We start from the raw sequence: 13,352 nt of genomic DNA on the forward strand, positions 1-13,352 counted from the left end.
TGTTTACAGTTCCGACATTTTCGATATGTATACGCAAAAACTATACAAACATTATTTCCAACATATTTATCACGCATGGATTTAAATGTGTTTGTGACAATTAATTCTTAAAGATATTACTAAATTATAGTATTAATCGAAGTCTGTACTTAACTTATTTTAGCCCAACTCCATGTAATTTATAAAATTTAACTTTTCATAAAATAATGTTACTAAATTTTCATAATGCAACGAACGTATAATTACGAATGGAGAAAGAAGAATACAACAAAGTTATATTTATTATTTTATATAAGATTGTAGAAGCGTTTCAATGCGATCGTTTAAGATACATACTCTTATGCTCAGGAGATACGATAAATAGAGATTACAAACGAGATCATACATATCACATAAAAACAATTCCCGATCATTGCTCGTTAACTTTCTAAAATGATTGATATTCATTGCTATGACCTTCCAACATAATTATTTATCATGCTATACTTTCTTTTTTATTCATTACGAAGTGAGAAAAATGCTTTTCAATTACCGTTTAACCGGATTTTAAATTATTTGTAAAATAAATCGACACGAACCCCCTTAGTGAGACGAGTGAAAGAGATTTGTGTACTTGAATCGTTTCGTTTGTCAAAATCTATTTGTAATAGATACAGATACATTTCATTTTATACTTATTTATAAAGGAACAAAATTGATATGTAATAATTTATTTAATTTAAATACATTTATACACAAAACAATTAAAAGATGAGTAAATATATTTAACTCTAGTGCAAGCTGATACCCTAATCACACGTTTTGTATTACTTTGTTTATTTATCGACGTTCAGCATAAAAATCTCTGGTAACAGTTATTTATAAACAACACTGTATTAGAGAATAATTGTCCTAGTCAAAAATGTGGACAGTTTAGTAGAGAAAAATAGATATGCGAATTTTTCCGGTTTTACGCTCGCCTGGAATTACCTATAGTTAATTTCTTCCATATTTTTATATTAATTGTCGTATATGTGTCATAAAAAATCTTGAATCTTATTAAATTCGTCAAGGTTTTAGCTTTGATCGAATGTAGAATATTGTCTCCGAATTTAATAATATTCTCTCTTCCGCATTTGCTTGCTTTTAATTTCTTCTTTGATCTTTATATTAAAAATATAAATATTCTGTATTAAATTATTGCATTAATATTTAAAAAATTTTTTTGTTACCAAATTATAATTGTAATAATTGCGATTTACAAATTTAATTGTTTAAATTGTAATATATTAATTTAAATTCTTCATATTTATTTAAATTTTGATTATACAAAAATATTTAATACTTCAAAAATTATGAAAAATTTGTTAGTATTTTAATTACCACAGGCCATTTAAATTATCGGTTTAGCATTATCTCATCACAATTAGAGTGCGATATTTTGCAGCTAGTTTTTTTTTATTTTGTTAAATTATGATAATATCTAAATAACTGAAAAAATATTTCGCATAACTGCGTGTAACTCAAAAAGATATTTTATACTTTTTTCAATGTAAACTTGGAATTTGTTGAATTATTATAGCGTATTATAACTAAATCTTTATAACATATTTTATGATTATGAATTTTTAATGCAAATTTACATAAACTTAACTTAGTTTTAGAAGTACGTTCCGTTTTGAACAATTAAAATTGACGCACATTCATCGAAGTTATAAACGTTTTTCTCTTGTGCTCATGCAATTTTTAGATGCTATACGAAAGAAGAGCATTCTTGCACTGAATTATAAAGTCTAGTAGAAGTTGGTATCCCTTTCCCTCTACCTTTCAAAACTTTAATTATCATTGTACACAAAAAATAACGAACGAAAAGTCTACATTTGAAAATTAAATTTTGACGTATTGATTAAAAGTTTGGAATTTGTCTAAAATCGATAAGAATGTTAAAAATCAAAGTACTCGAAGAAAAATAAAGTGAAGTTAAGAAAATTTCCTATTTCATCATTTCGCTATAAATTCATATTTTATCGTTTCTGTCCACCATTACTCTATTAAATAAACATGTTACGTTAAGGAAATCAAATTTTACAAATTCTCATTTATGTGAACCTGACGCATTTATTACATCTACGTTAATCTTGAGCATGTTATGACTTAATGATATGTCGCTAATGAATATTTGCTCAAAAAAAGGAACGACGTTATGCATTATTTAGTCTTTGCTGTATCTTGCATGTTTTTTTTTCTTCTATTTTTTATTTATCGTCGTTAAATTCAATCACAAGGCATAGTATAGTATGAATAATAATCAAGTTCGATAAATTTCAAATCGACTCAAGTAGATATTACCAATAAATATTTAGAAAAGAACAATGACGGATGATCTGCAGAAACTAAAGCTTATGTAATATATCTAATTTAGAATGACTTATTTTCCAAATAGATTGACTCTACACAGAAAACAAAGTAGTAAAATTATATACATATATAGTAAAATTATAAAGGTATATTTATATACATCGCTTATTACTTATTATTCAACAGTCATAAATGTCATTTAGTAATGTTCAACTTAACGGTATAGGTAATTTGTAATGAAAAACTGTAATTTATTTCTGCCTCCTTATCATATCGTCTCATCAAGATCTATAAAATACGATAAATAATTGATTCGTACATAGAGGAAAGCGTCAATTATTATTTAATTATTTTATTTCCCTTTGCTTTTTTTCACAATTATACTTCTGTTACGATGATCCGAACATTACGAGTAGTTTAGAAACAATAGTCCATCAGATGACAGAAGGACACGAACGATAGTATGTCTCATTGCTTGATGCCTCAAAGAAAATCTTGAACATTTAAAAACTGTCAACAATATACGATCAATGAAGTAAAAATCCAAGATAAAAAGTACCTGCGGAATTTTATAAGTGCTTACCGTTGATCTCAATAGAATAGTAGAAAATATATTTTCTTACAGCTAGAAAATGTGTTGGAAAATTAATATCCCAAATCTTTCATAGAAATAAAGATCCTTCATAACAGAAAAGAATAATTCACGAACTTTAGATATTTATTTGTAGCGACATTAAAAAGAATAGAGATTTCGTGTATAAATGTAGCTTTATGAAATTATCGAGATTCAGCAAGCTACAATCGTACTTGATTGCGATTAGGCGATTTTTGAATGCTGATTGTTTTTTTCTCAAAAAAAAAGAAAAGAAAAAAAGAGGAAAATAACTAAAAAGTTGACAGAGTTGTAAATATTTTCCCTCTCACGTTCGTTATCATAAATAACAGGAAAACGATTCTTTGCGACTTTTTACACATTAAATATATGATAGACCAATACTAATTATGTACTAAAAACTATTTCTAAGTGTAACAATTAATTCAGAACAACACCAAAAAACTATGAAATCACGGTCACTTATTTCATATTAGTAAATTAGATTTGTTGATTTCTATTTTTGACATTTATGAAAATATTTCAATGTGTCTTATCTTCAATATAACTTGATTTCTAAATAAAAAATTATTCGTCTTCTACTGGTTATTTGTAAAAATAATAATAGAAGTAAAAAATCTATATGCTTTTTTAACTCTTTCTTAAAGGTAATAATAAAGAGTGATATGTTTCTTAAAGAATTCTCTTTCCTCGAACCGAATTTCTAGGCGTTACAAAATTCCAACGCCTTTCACCGAATATTTTGATACGATCAAACTATTTCCTTTAATTTTAATATTATAGACAATGACAACAATAAGAAGAATCGGAAATTCGTGGTCTGATGAATCGATGGCAAGAACAATCGAAACATTGAAAAAAATGAAAATTACATGAAAGAAAGATGCTAATACATTTAAATTCGTTAATTTGTGTTAATCTAATAAAAAATACCGAGGAAAATAAATATATATGTGATGTTTACAAACAAAACTAATGAAGTTTGGAAATTTAACTTTATTATATTCAATTTTCTAACTATTTTTATGTTTCAAAATATACCTCTGCTTAAATAAATCATTCTACTACATAACCAAAAAACAAGAAAAAAAACATAAATGAATTAGTCAGTCTTAATATGTAAGAATTAGAATCTCCGCATATTGACAACTTTTTCTAAGATATCTTTCTTGATGTTTCCTCCTAAATTCAAAATTGCTTTCCATCGTAATTTTTTACACGAATTTTCTTCTGCTGGTTTTTAGATAAATTATTAGAGAATCCTTTGTAGTTAACAACTTAATATTAACATTAACATCGAGAAAATTATTAAAAAGAAACTCGTTAATAATATCCCAAATTCTTTCAACTAGAATATTCTTTTAATTTTCTTTCGGTTCAGATGGGAAAAAACTATTTATTAGAATAACTCCAGAATAAACCGGATGCCTTAATTAATTGGATTTTGTCTCGTACCTTCGTATAATTCATTAAACTTTTTAACTATTTAAAATTTTCACATAATTCTTTGTTTAAATTTTCGTAAAAGAATTTTATTAAATTTTTATAACGTATCTTATAATAATTTTTTTTAAATGTATACCAATATAAATTTTACATATCTTCAGAATTATTTTCCGTATTGCGAGAATTAAAACAGACCGATATAGCTGTCATTAAAATGATGAACGTTTGAAGTAAAATTCTTTCCTTATTTATATATTAGTTACAAAAATTGATCGAACGAAGCTCACTTTCGTACTGAAACATAAAATCAATCAAAAGCAATTAATCTTTTTCCTCGGCACATTTCAATATTCAATTCTTTCATTTCTTCGACAACTTTACATTTTTGCGCATATTGACAGGTGATAAGAGGTTTCAATGCTTAATGCATCCTATAAAACCTTGAAAATTCGAAAAATAAGTATCATTTAAAAGTGTCTGTCAATGATAAATGAACAAAGAAGGAAGAAGATTGGGAAAAAAAGATATGTTTGTCATTTTTATACATGTTTGTAGAAACGTTTCAATGGCATCCTTTATGACATGTATTATATTCTTATCATTATAAGATACGTTTGATAGGAAGTACTTAAGTATTACGAATGAAATTGTTTATAGCGCGTATGAATATCTTATGACTTACAATCGTTAACTTCCTTGTCAGCTTGTTTTTCATTTTTTATTCGTTTTATTTACTATTTTTTACCTATTATTTATATAATTTCATTCAACTACAGAAAAGTTACCGCATAGGTCCGACATTTTGTGAATTTTTTTGTGAATTGTCAATAAGCACGAAAGAAAAGGAACAAAAGAGATCGAATGTCAATAATGGCGAATAAAAATTGATTCTCATTTAATTTGTTAAATAAAATATAGAGAAAACATGAAGGATTATGACATGCGTACAGTGTACCGTTTTGCATCGGTTTCTCTACCGTTCAATTCATTTGGTCCTCAAACTTTTTGATATTTTTACGATAGTGCTTATCACATAGGTGAAATCAAATAGATTATAAGTTAGTAGGATCGAATCTAACTGGATAGTTTCGATTGTTCCACAAACATTTCAATAATAAAAAATAATATTTTTAAATCGAACTACCAGAAACCGTGAGAACTTATCGATTATAATAAATGTTAATAAAAATAGAAAGTAAGCGCAGAAAAAAGTTTAATTGGCCGACATTTCGTCGTCCTAATGCTACAATATCAAATAGGTTTTTTCTTTCTCGGCATTAATATTTTTCAATTTGTCTTATGATGAAATGTAATTGCAAATGGAAATATTTTCATTGGATCTAAAGGATAAACTAATTCGAGTAAGCACGTAATGATTTAAATTTTTCTATAAATCTTTATTTGAGAGCAAAATTTGACGCTATCTTCGATTATTAATGCATCATGAATGCATTGTTAGGCATATCTGGAAGAATTATGTTCACTTATCGATTCATTATCGGTTCATTGCAATGACAAGTTCGTATTATTTCGTAACAAGGAGCATATATTATTTTATTCTACGAAGATTACGTTATATTAAAACAAGCACCAAAATTAATATTCCAGTTCGTATGAAGGTCCGCTGCCTCCTATTTTTACGACATTTTCATTAACTGATTTTGTATTCGATAATATTATCGCAAGTATTCTAAAATGTATTTTTAATTAAAAACTATTTTTTGTTTTAATAAATTTTTAATCAATATATTTGTAAAGTTGGTATAAACGTGCAAACGATAAACGTGTTGCGGTATAATCTCGAATAATTCGTCGAGCTATTTCTCGTTCATATAATTCATCAAATCTATCAACTTGTCAGCATCCATTGGTGCATCCATCATGAAAATTCTCATCGATCGGATTGTTGAGATTGATTGATGGCTGAGATTGAAGCTGTGAATAGATAAACAAAATTCTGAAATATTAAGAACATTTGGTAGGTTCAAATATTTTATTGAAAAACTATGATTGTCATTGATACATGCAAAGTATCCAAATGAATCTGTTAGAAAGTAATAATCTCTTTTACTTTTAATGATAAAAGAAAATGTCGAATAAATGAATCGTTTGATTCGAAGGGCATACATTGCGGTTTGAGTATGTATTTTCCTCAAGATCGTTCTTTCAAAAATTTTATAATGTTCGAAGTTTTTTTTTGCATATGTAGCACATATTACCGCCACCGCAACATAATAGCTAAGGTAGATCGAACGAGTTATGATACTATGACCTATGGATGAATTTGAGTGAAAACAAAGTTACATAATTTGAACAATTTATCCGAGTAATGAAATTACAATGATACAAATATTAATGTTAAGAATTTATAACGAAAGTAAAAAATTATTTATCGATTAGTTTTCGTTCGATATGTTACGAAAATAGATTGATAACATCTAGGATCATTCGATGAAGGAATCTTCGTTGATATTCCTGTAGAACAGTTAGAGCAGTTCCGTTAATAAAATCGTAAATAAAATATTTATTGGCATATTAATGATTTAAAAACTTACACGGTATATTGATATAGCATGATACATTATGATTACTGATTTTAACAGAATTAATTTCTATTAATCTCTAATTAATTATATTAACTTCTTCAACGATCTCAAGTAATAAACATAACATTTGTAAAGAGATTAGATAATTACCGTCAATCTATTAATATGATATAAATTATATAAAACGAAAATTAGTTCTTTGTTGTTTCCTGTTATTGTTTTATGTTTATAAAGAAGCACTTTGGAGACTATATTTACGTGACATTTTTCTTTTATTTGAATTCGTAGAATAAACTGATAGCGTCATGTGGAAAAAAGTGAGGACAATATATACAAGAACATATTGTTTTTGTTTATTTCTGTTCGTTTCGTTCTCTGAAATTAAATGAACCGATCACTTTCTAATAACGAAATCTTCTATTATACAGTATTCATACAGTAATTGATAATCGTAATAACCATCATAAATATCTTTCTATAATTGCAATTAATCGTTACTATGTGGTCATATGAATATAAAAATAAAAAAGCAAAGAAATCTGACTGGAAAGTACATAAAAGATAATCCGATTTTCGATATTGATCCTTTTAAAAGTAAATGGAAATTTAACGCGTTAGTGGACGAATAAAAATCGTAGGAAAGTACAGATAAAGAAAGGATCAAAATCAATGCGTATAATGAAAACGTTTTTAGAATTGCTCGAAATTCCCTGGACAATTCGACAATTGTCTCTTTCACATAATCAAATAGCAATTGATTTAAAGACTCCTAGTAATCAATCATCATAATTTTTCTGGATTTCTTATCTAGCATTTGTCTGAACAGCAATATGGACATAAGTTTTCGATTCAAATACCTTTATATGTCAGATTCTGGGTTTCTCTTTTGCCCAGGCATCGTGCGATGTCATTTTCTCAGGATCATCGTATTACATTTCGTTAAGCGAGTAAACTGCAATGTATACCGGTTCCGGATATAATATCCTGGGCAGATTTTATTGTTCCGTTTGTGGCCACTAATCACTATCATTCCGTTTTGTAAAATTTAGACAAAATTTTCTTCGAAACTAACTAAGAAACCTTTCGATTACCAATTGAAAATACCAATTGAATATAAGATTTTGTTTAATTTCGTACTAAGAGTTATATTATTTACTCGTACATTGTCCCATATTTATTATTAATGAACTTTTTAATTCTAATTATCGAAAAACAGCAAATTTGTGTGATAGCACGAATTCTTATCAAAAGATAATTCGTCTTAATTCAAAAAATCATTTAAGGCTGTGCAAAAATTTAGCAAGACCCAATATTATCGGTAACTCAAGCATCTACATTATCTGTCTGTTGTATCTAGGATATAATTTTGCCGACACTTTTTGTACGTTCCTTCGTTAATTGATACCGTCAGTGATAACGAAAACGTTAATCGATTCATCATCTATCAGTACATACTCATTTTTTCTTATTATTTCCCAAAATTGTTTGATTATTCGCACATAAAGAATTTATTTTTACCTGTTCGTACAATAACTTTCTTCTTTGCCTTCCATTTTCAATTTTTTTTTTCTTCCGTCATTTCACTTGTCGTTGTCGCTGACAAGGTACTTGCCTCTTTCATTTCTTACACCCTCTGATTCTTTTATAAATTTATCTTGGAATTTTTTGATCATTTGATCACCTACTAGAATGCTATCACCTGTTATTTGTATCGTTGGCAAATTGTTTTCAAAATCATAACAAGTTCTGCAAGTTCAATAACTTTCTTCCTCAGATCTCTCTCGTTCGATGCGACCTCTCTTTCACCCTTGACACGTGAAACATAACAGAATGAAACTTCTTCATTAGCGTTAACTTATTTGAGTTTATTTTCATTTCATAAATAAAATAATTATTTTTTTATTTTTCCGTAATTCACATACATTTAAGTACCTAATCAAATATTCCAGTATGTGCGTTAGTCGAATGAAGACAAAATAAGACACACGATATGCACGTTATTTTTTATCCATTCTCTTCTCGTTTGATTTTCCGGATCGTCAGCTTACCTTTGAATTTCAACCATCAGATCTTCAATTCCATATACAGAAATAGTTTTTTGTTGAAATTTCCAAAATGGAAAATCATTCCTGTTAAATTGATCCCGTTCTTCGCGAGATATCATCTTTGACTATTTTGTAAATGATTCCAGCACGTGTCGTTTCTTTCTGCCGATTTAACTCGCGATATTAATGAGTATTCTGTTATTTATGTGACAAAAATATTGATCCAATAATCTGTTACGAATATTGAAGAAGGAAATAATAACTTTATATACATCGGTTAAAAAAATAAATCATATAATTAAACGGATAAGAAAACAATATTTATAAGGACACAGAAATACGTGGTTGAATATACTCGTATGATTACTCACGCCTAATACCATTTACATTCACAGATGTCACTCGCATACGGCACGTTAATAAAGAGATATTCAAATAATAGCCAAGTTTTTAATGTACTCGTTCCAGGTTTGTTAGCACAAATTTTTGTTTTATCGATAACTAGTGGTCACGATAATTGGTTTCAATGACCACTAATGGCTTAATGTGTGATTTCTAATTACTGAAAGGCTTACAAGAGGCCCAATTAGAATTCCGAAATCATATAGTCACAATCAAGGGTGGTTGTATCTCATCGATTTTCGGTATCTTAATAATATAATTTAAACTAGAAAAAGAAATTGACGAAAGCTATCAATTGTTCGAGGTTTGTAGAATGCAATAAACTTGTCAAAGTGAACGCGTAAATTGAAGGTGCCATCTTTATCCTTTATATGAATCGAACATCCCGCGAAAACTAGAATAATACAAGAGCGCCACTATAGTAAGAGTACGAATTACTACCGCAATGTCGCTTAAGTCAGTTGTTTTATTTTTTCTGCTAATCAAAGTAGAAAGGCTTAAATAGAATGAAGAAAATAATCTAAAAGGCATCAATGTATTATCACATTATTATAAATGTTTTAAAGACTCAAACAAATATTAATAATCATAAATTTATCCAGGTTTATATTTTTTTAACCTCTTAAGTTTCATATCTATTGATCATTATAAAATCTATGCATAAACTATAATATACATTAATTAATAAGTAAAGTAGACTGTGTTACAAAATATAAATTGAATTTAGAATCACTAAATACAATTTTTAAATAGTTTTTCAAAATGAAGATCAAGTCAACACGTCATAAAGACAGAGATACATTTCAAATATTATTCAAAAATAAATGTGATTTTTCATAATATTATGTTATTTAATATTGTTTTCTATTTTTTAATTATATTTTTAATTATAATATTTTTTAATTTTATATTTTATATTATAATTCAAATGATTTTCTAAAAGAGTCAACAGAATAGATATTAACGTCTTTTATTGTATAAGTTACAGAAGTCAGGACAATGATGAAATCAAAACCTATTTTCATGAAATGAAAAATGGCTTCAAGAATGAAATCTCCTGAATCTAAGAGAAAATTATTGGAATTTAAAAAGACATGTAAAAGAATTTGTTATATCATTTGCTTGGTAAGAAATGTTATGTCATTGATTCATTTTTAGAATATTTAGCCAAGCGAGATGTTCTATTTCTACAGCTAATATTGGATTAAGTATTTTAAATGACATACTTAATATATTTATTATAATTATATTTCCATAACAATTTTATGTTTTTGATAAATAGCGACAAATCTATGAAACGATTTTTTAAAGTTATTTTTATCAATTCTTACAAGCTATAATGGGTATTATGATTAAAACATATAAAAGAAATAAAATACGCATTCATGATTTGCCAACTAATTCAAATATCTGTGGCGACATTAATTCTAAAATGTAAAATCTCTTTTAGATTTGCTTTCATCACTTTTACTCGATCCAATTATTTTATATTAATAGTATTGGTACAGAAAGTTTTGTCTTCATTGTCAAAATTAATTAAGAGTTACTGCGACACTTTCTACGTCTATTGACAGGGTCACCATAAATGCGGTAAAGTGGTACGACAATAAGGCCGTTCATTTGATGAGCAACGTTTTGCGAAGTTGAACCAATAGACATAGTGAAAAGGTGGGACAAAAGGATAAACAGAATTATTGATATACAATGACCAAATATAGTGAAAACATACAACTAACACATGGGTGGACTAGATTTGGTTGATTCGTTGATAGCGTTGTATCGAATTTAAGAATATATAAGAATAAAAATTCGATCAAAGAAGTGGTACCACCGCATTATGTTTCACCTCTTAGATTTGACGATGGTCAATGCTTGGCTCTTATATAAGCGAGATTCCTCATCGCATTCTGTAAGTACCGGCCGTCAGTATAGTTTATTGAAATTTAAAACTGACATTGCATCTTGTTTATGTCAGGAACACAAAGGAACCTAATAGAAAAGGTGGCGTCCTACTTCAAATGATGTATATAAACAATTGCAAAATAAAAGAAAAAGAGACCAAATACAACGCTACCTGTAGAAGACGTGCGAAAAGATGAAGTGGCACATTGGCCAATTTTTTCAGATAACAGGGGACATAATGTAGGATGTAAGCCCGGATGTAAAGAGTTCCGAAAATTAAATGTTCCAAATGTAATATTCATTTATGTTTAACGCCAAGTACAAACTGTTTTGTTGAATTCCACGCTTAAATTTTCAAACACAAAAGTGCGAATATTATAGACGGTTGTGACCTGAAAGTCACATAGTGAATATACTGCAATAAAATTGTTTAAACAGAAACTTTTTTTTCCATTTGCATATATAGGTTTATAATTGCTGATTTTTCCCTCCCCCAATTTTTTTTGGATTTAAAACCAAAATTCGTCCCATAGAGGGTTAATTCACTGAAATTTTTTTACTTTATATCGAGTTAATAGAATTGACTTTTTTTTTAATATATATTGTTCTGATTTGTTTTTCGACTCGCAATTATTTTTATAACCGATTGCTTATAATAAATTCCTTATCTTAATGTAATTATATCGTTTCAATTCGTCATTTTTATAAATATTTGACAATTGTATATACGTTTTTATATTATAGTATTTTAGATAATCTTTTTTTCTATGTCATTTGATCATATAGATATTTTACATTATTAGTATTTTAGACTTATAATAAATTGTTCGATATATTAATTTTTATATTCAAGTCAAAGTATTGGAATCGAATAAATGATTAATGATAAACGATAAATAATAATGGAAATTGTGTATCTTCGTAGATATGTGCCAGATAATTTCATTTGAATTAGTTTATTGCTAATCATAAATAAACATCTTTTCTTTATTCTTTATTTTTCACGTAAAATTGCCATTATTCTCTCAATTTAATTTTAAGTAAAATATATGGTTTTTACAGCTTGGTTTGTAGCTATAATAAATATGATTAAAGTATTGGTAGAAAATGAAATAGTTTACAACGATCAAACCAGAATGTACTAATTATATAAGAACGACGTTAGTAAATTACTTTTATTTTACGATAATTTATTTTTCAAGTTAATAGATTCTTACGGTTTTTGATTTAATATTTTATAAGATTAGTTAATTACTATAATCATTTTTTTTATATAAAATTATTCATAGTTAAGAATTATAATATTTACATGATTAGTTTGAAAAAGTAATAACAAATCGAAATTATTTAATTTTCTTTAAAATTTTCAGTTACTTAATATTCTTAATAAGGAAACTATATATTATGTTTTATATATTAATTTATAGCAAATAATGTGTTTTACGTAGCAAGTGTTCTTCGTACATTATTACACGTAATTATTTGTCGTAATAGATTAATAATATTCTTTTTAGTTTTACTATTATAGGATTAAAGTTTTTATTAATATTCTTAAGTAATTTTAAAACAAATCTGATCTCAGGAAAAGACTGTGTCAAGTTTGTATCAGCATTGTACAATATGAAAGTTGATTAATCCCTGATATACTTACATATGAGACTTGACACGACATCAACGCGTGTCCAAGCAACATCATAGTGTTTTATGGCAAACTATTGTAAAGGCTCGATGTTAAACTCAGAATTTTAATTTAAAAGTAAATAAAAATAAACTTTTTAATTCCTCTTAATAATATTTCGACACTTTTATGTATTCGTATCAAATGTTAGAACATTTAATACTTGAAATAGCAATTATTATATCTATTTTTTAATATTTCTAATATATATGTATAATTTTAATACATAAATAATTAATATCGACTGTTTAACATGATTGTGCGTTATTTAAAAGTATATGTATATATATATATATATATATATATATATATATATATATATATATATATATATATATACTTTATACATATATGTTAATAATTATTATTTTATACAATATATA

General features: G+C 26.8%; 1 protein-coding gene and 2 long non-coding RNA genes across 7 annotated transcripts in view; 1 reads left to right on the forward strand and 2 right to left on the reverse strand.

The window, feature by feature from the left end:
• The window catches only part of LOC124432449 (fatty acyl-CoA reductase wat-like), a 31,375-nt gene that overhangs the window by 6,554 nt on the left and 11,469 nt on the right, over positions 1-13,352 (reverse strand). The gene's annotated exons all lie outside the window — the stretch shown is intronic.
• On the reverse strand, positions 5,779-9,345 carry LOC124432451. 2 transcript variants are annotated; one of them, XR_006944268.1, is made up of 3 exons: positions 8,991-9,345; positions 7,800-8,749; positions 5,779-6,331 (listed from the first exon to the last, which is right to left on the reverse strand). It is a non-coding gene; the product is annotated as an uncharacterized LOC124432451 (long non-coding RNA). The 2 variants fall into 2 exon arrangements; XR_006944267.1 differs by having other exon boundaries at positions 6,242-8,749.
• On the forward strand, positions 9,832-11,732 carry LOC124432450. Of its 4 annotated transcripts, none has more exons than XR_006944264.1 (4): positions 9,832-9,991; positions 10,372-10,514; positions 10,964-11,298; positions 11,365-11,732. It is a non-coding gene; the product is annotated as an uncharacterized LOC124432450 (long non-coding RNA). The 4 variants fall into 4 exon arrangements; XR_006944263.1 differs by having other exon boundaries at positions 10,378-10,514; XR_006944265.1 differs by lacking the exon at positions 9,832-9,991 and adding an exon at positions 10,057-10,215 and having other exon boundaries at positions 10,378-10,514.

The sequence above is a fragment of the Vespa crabro genome, chromosome 25 (assembly GCF_910589235.1).
Source record: "Vespa crabro chromosome 25, iyVesCrab1.2, whole genome shotgun sequence".
Taxonomy (NCBI): Eukaryota; Metazoa; Arthropoda; class Insecta; order Hymenoptera; family Vespidae; genus Vespa; species Vespa crabro.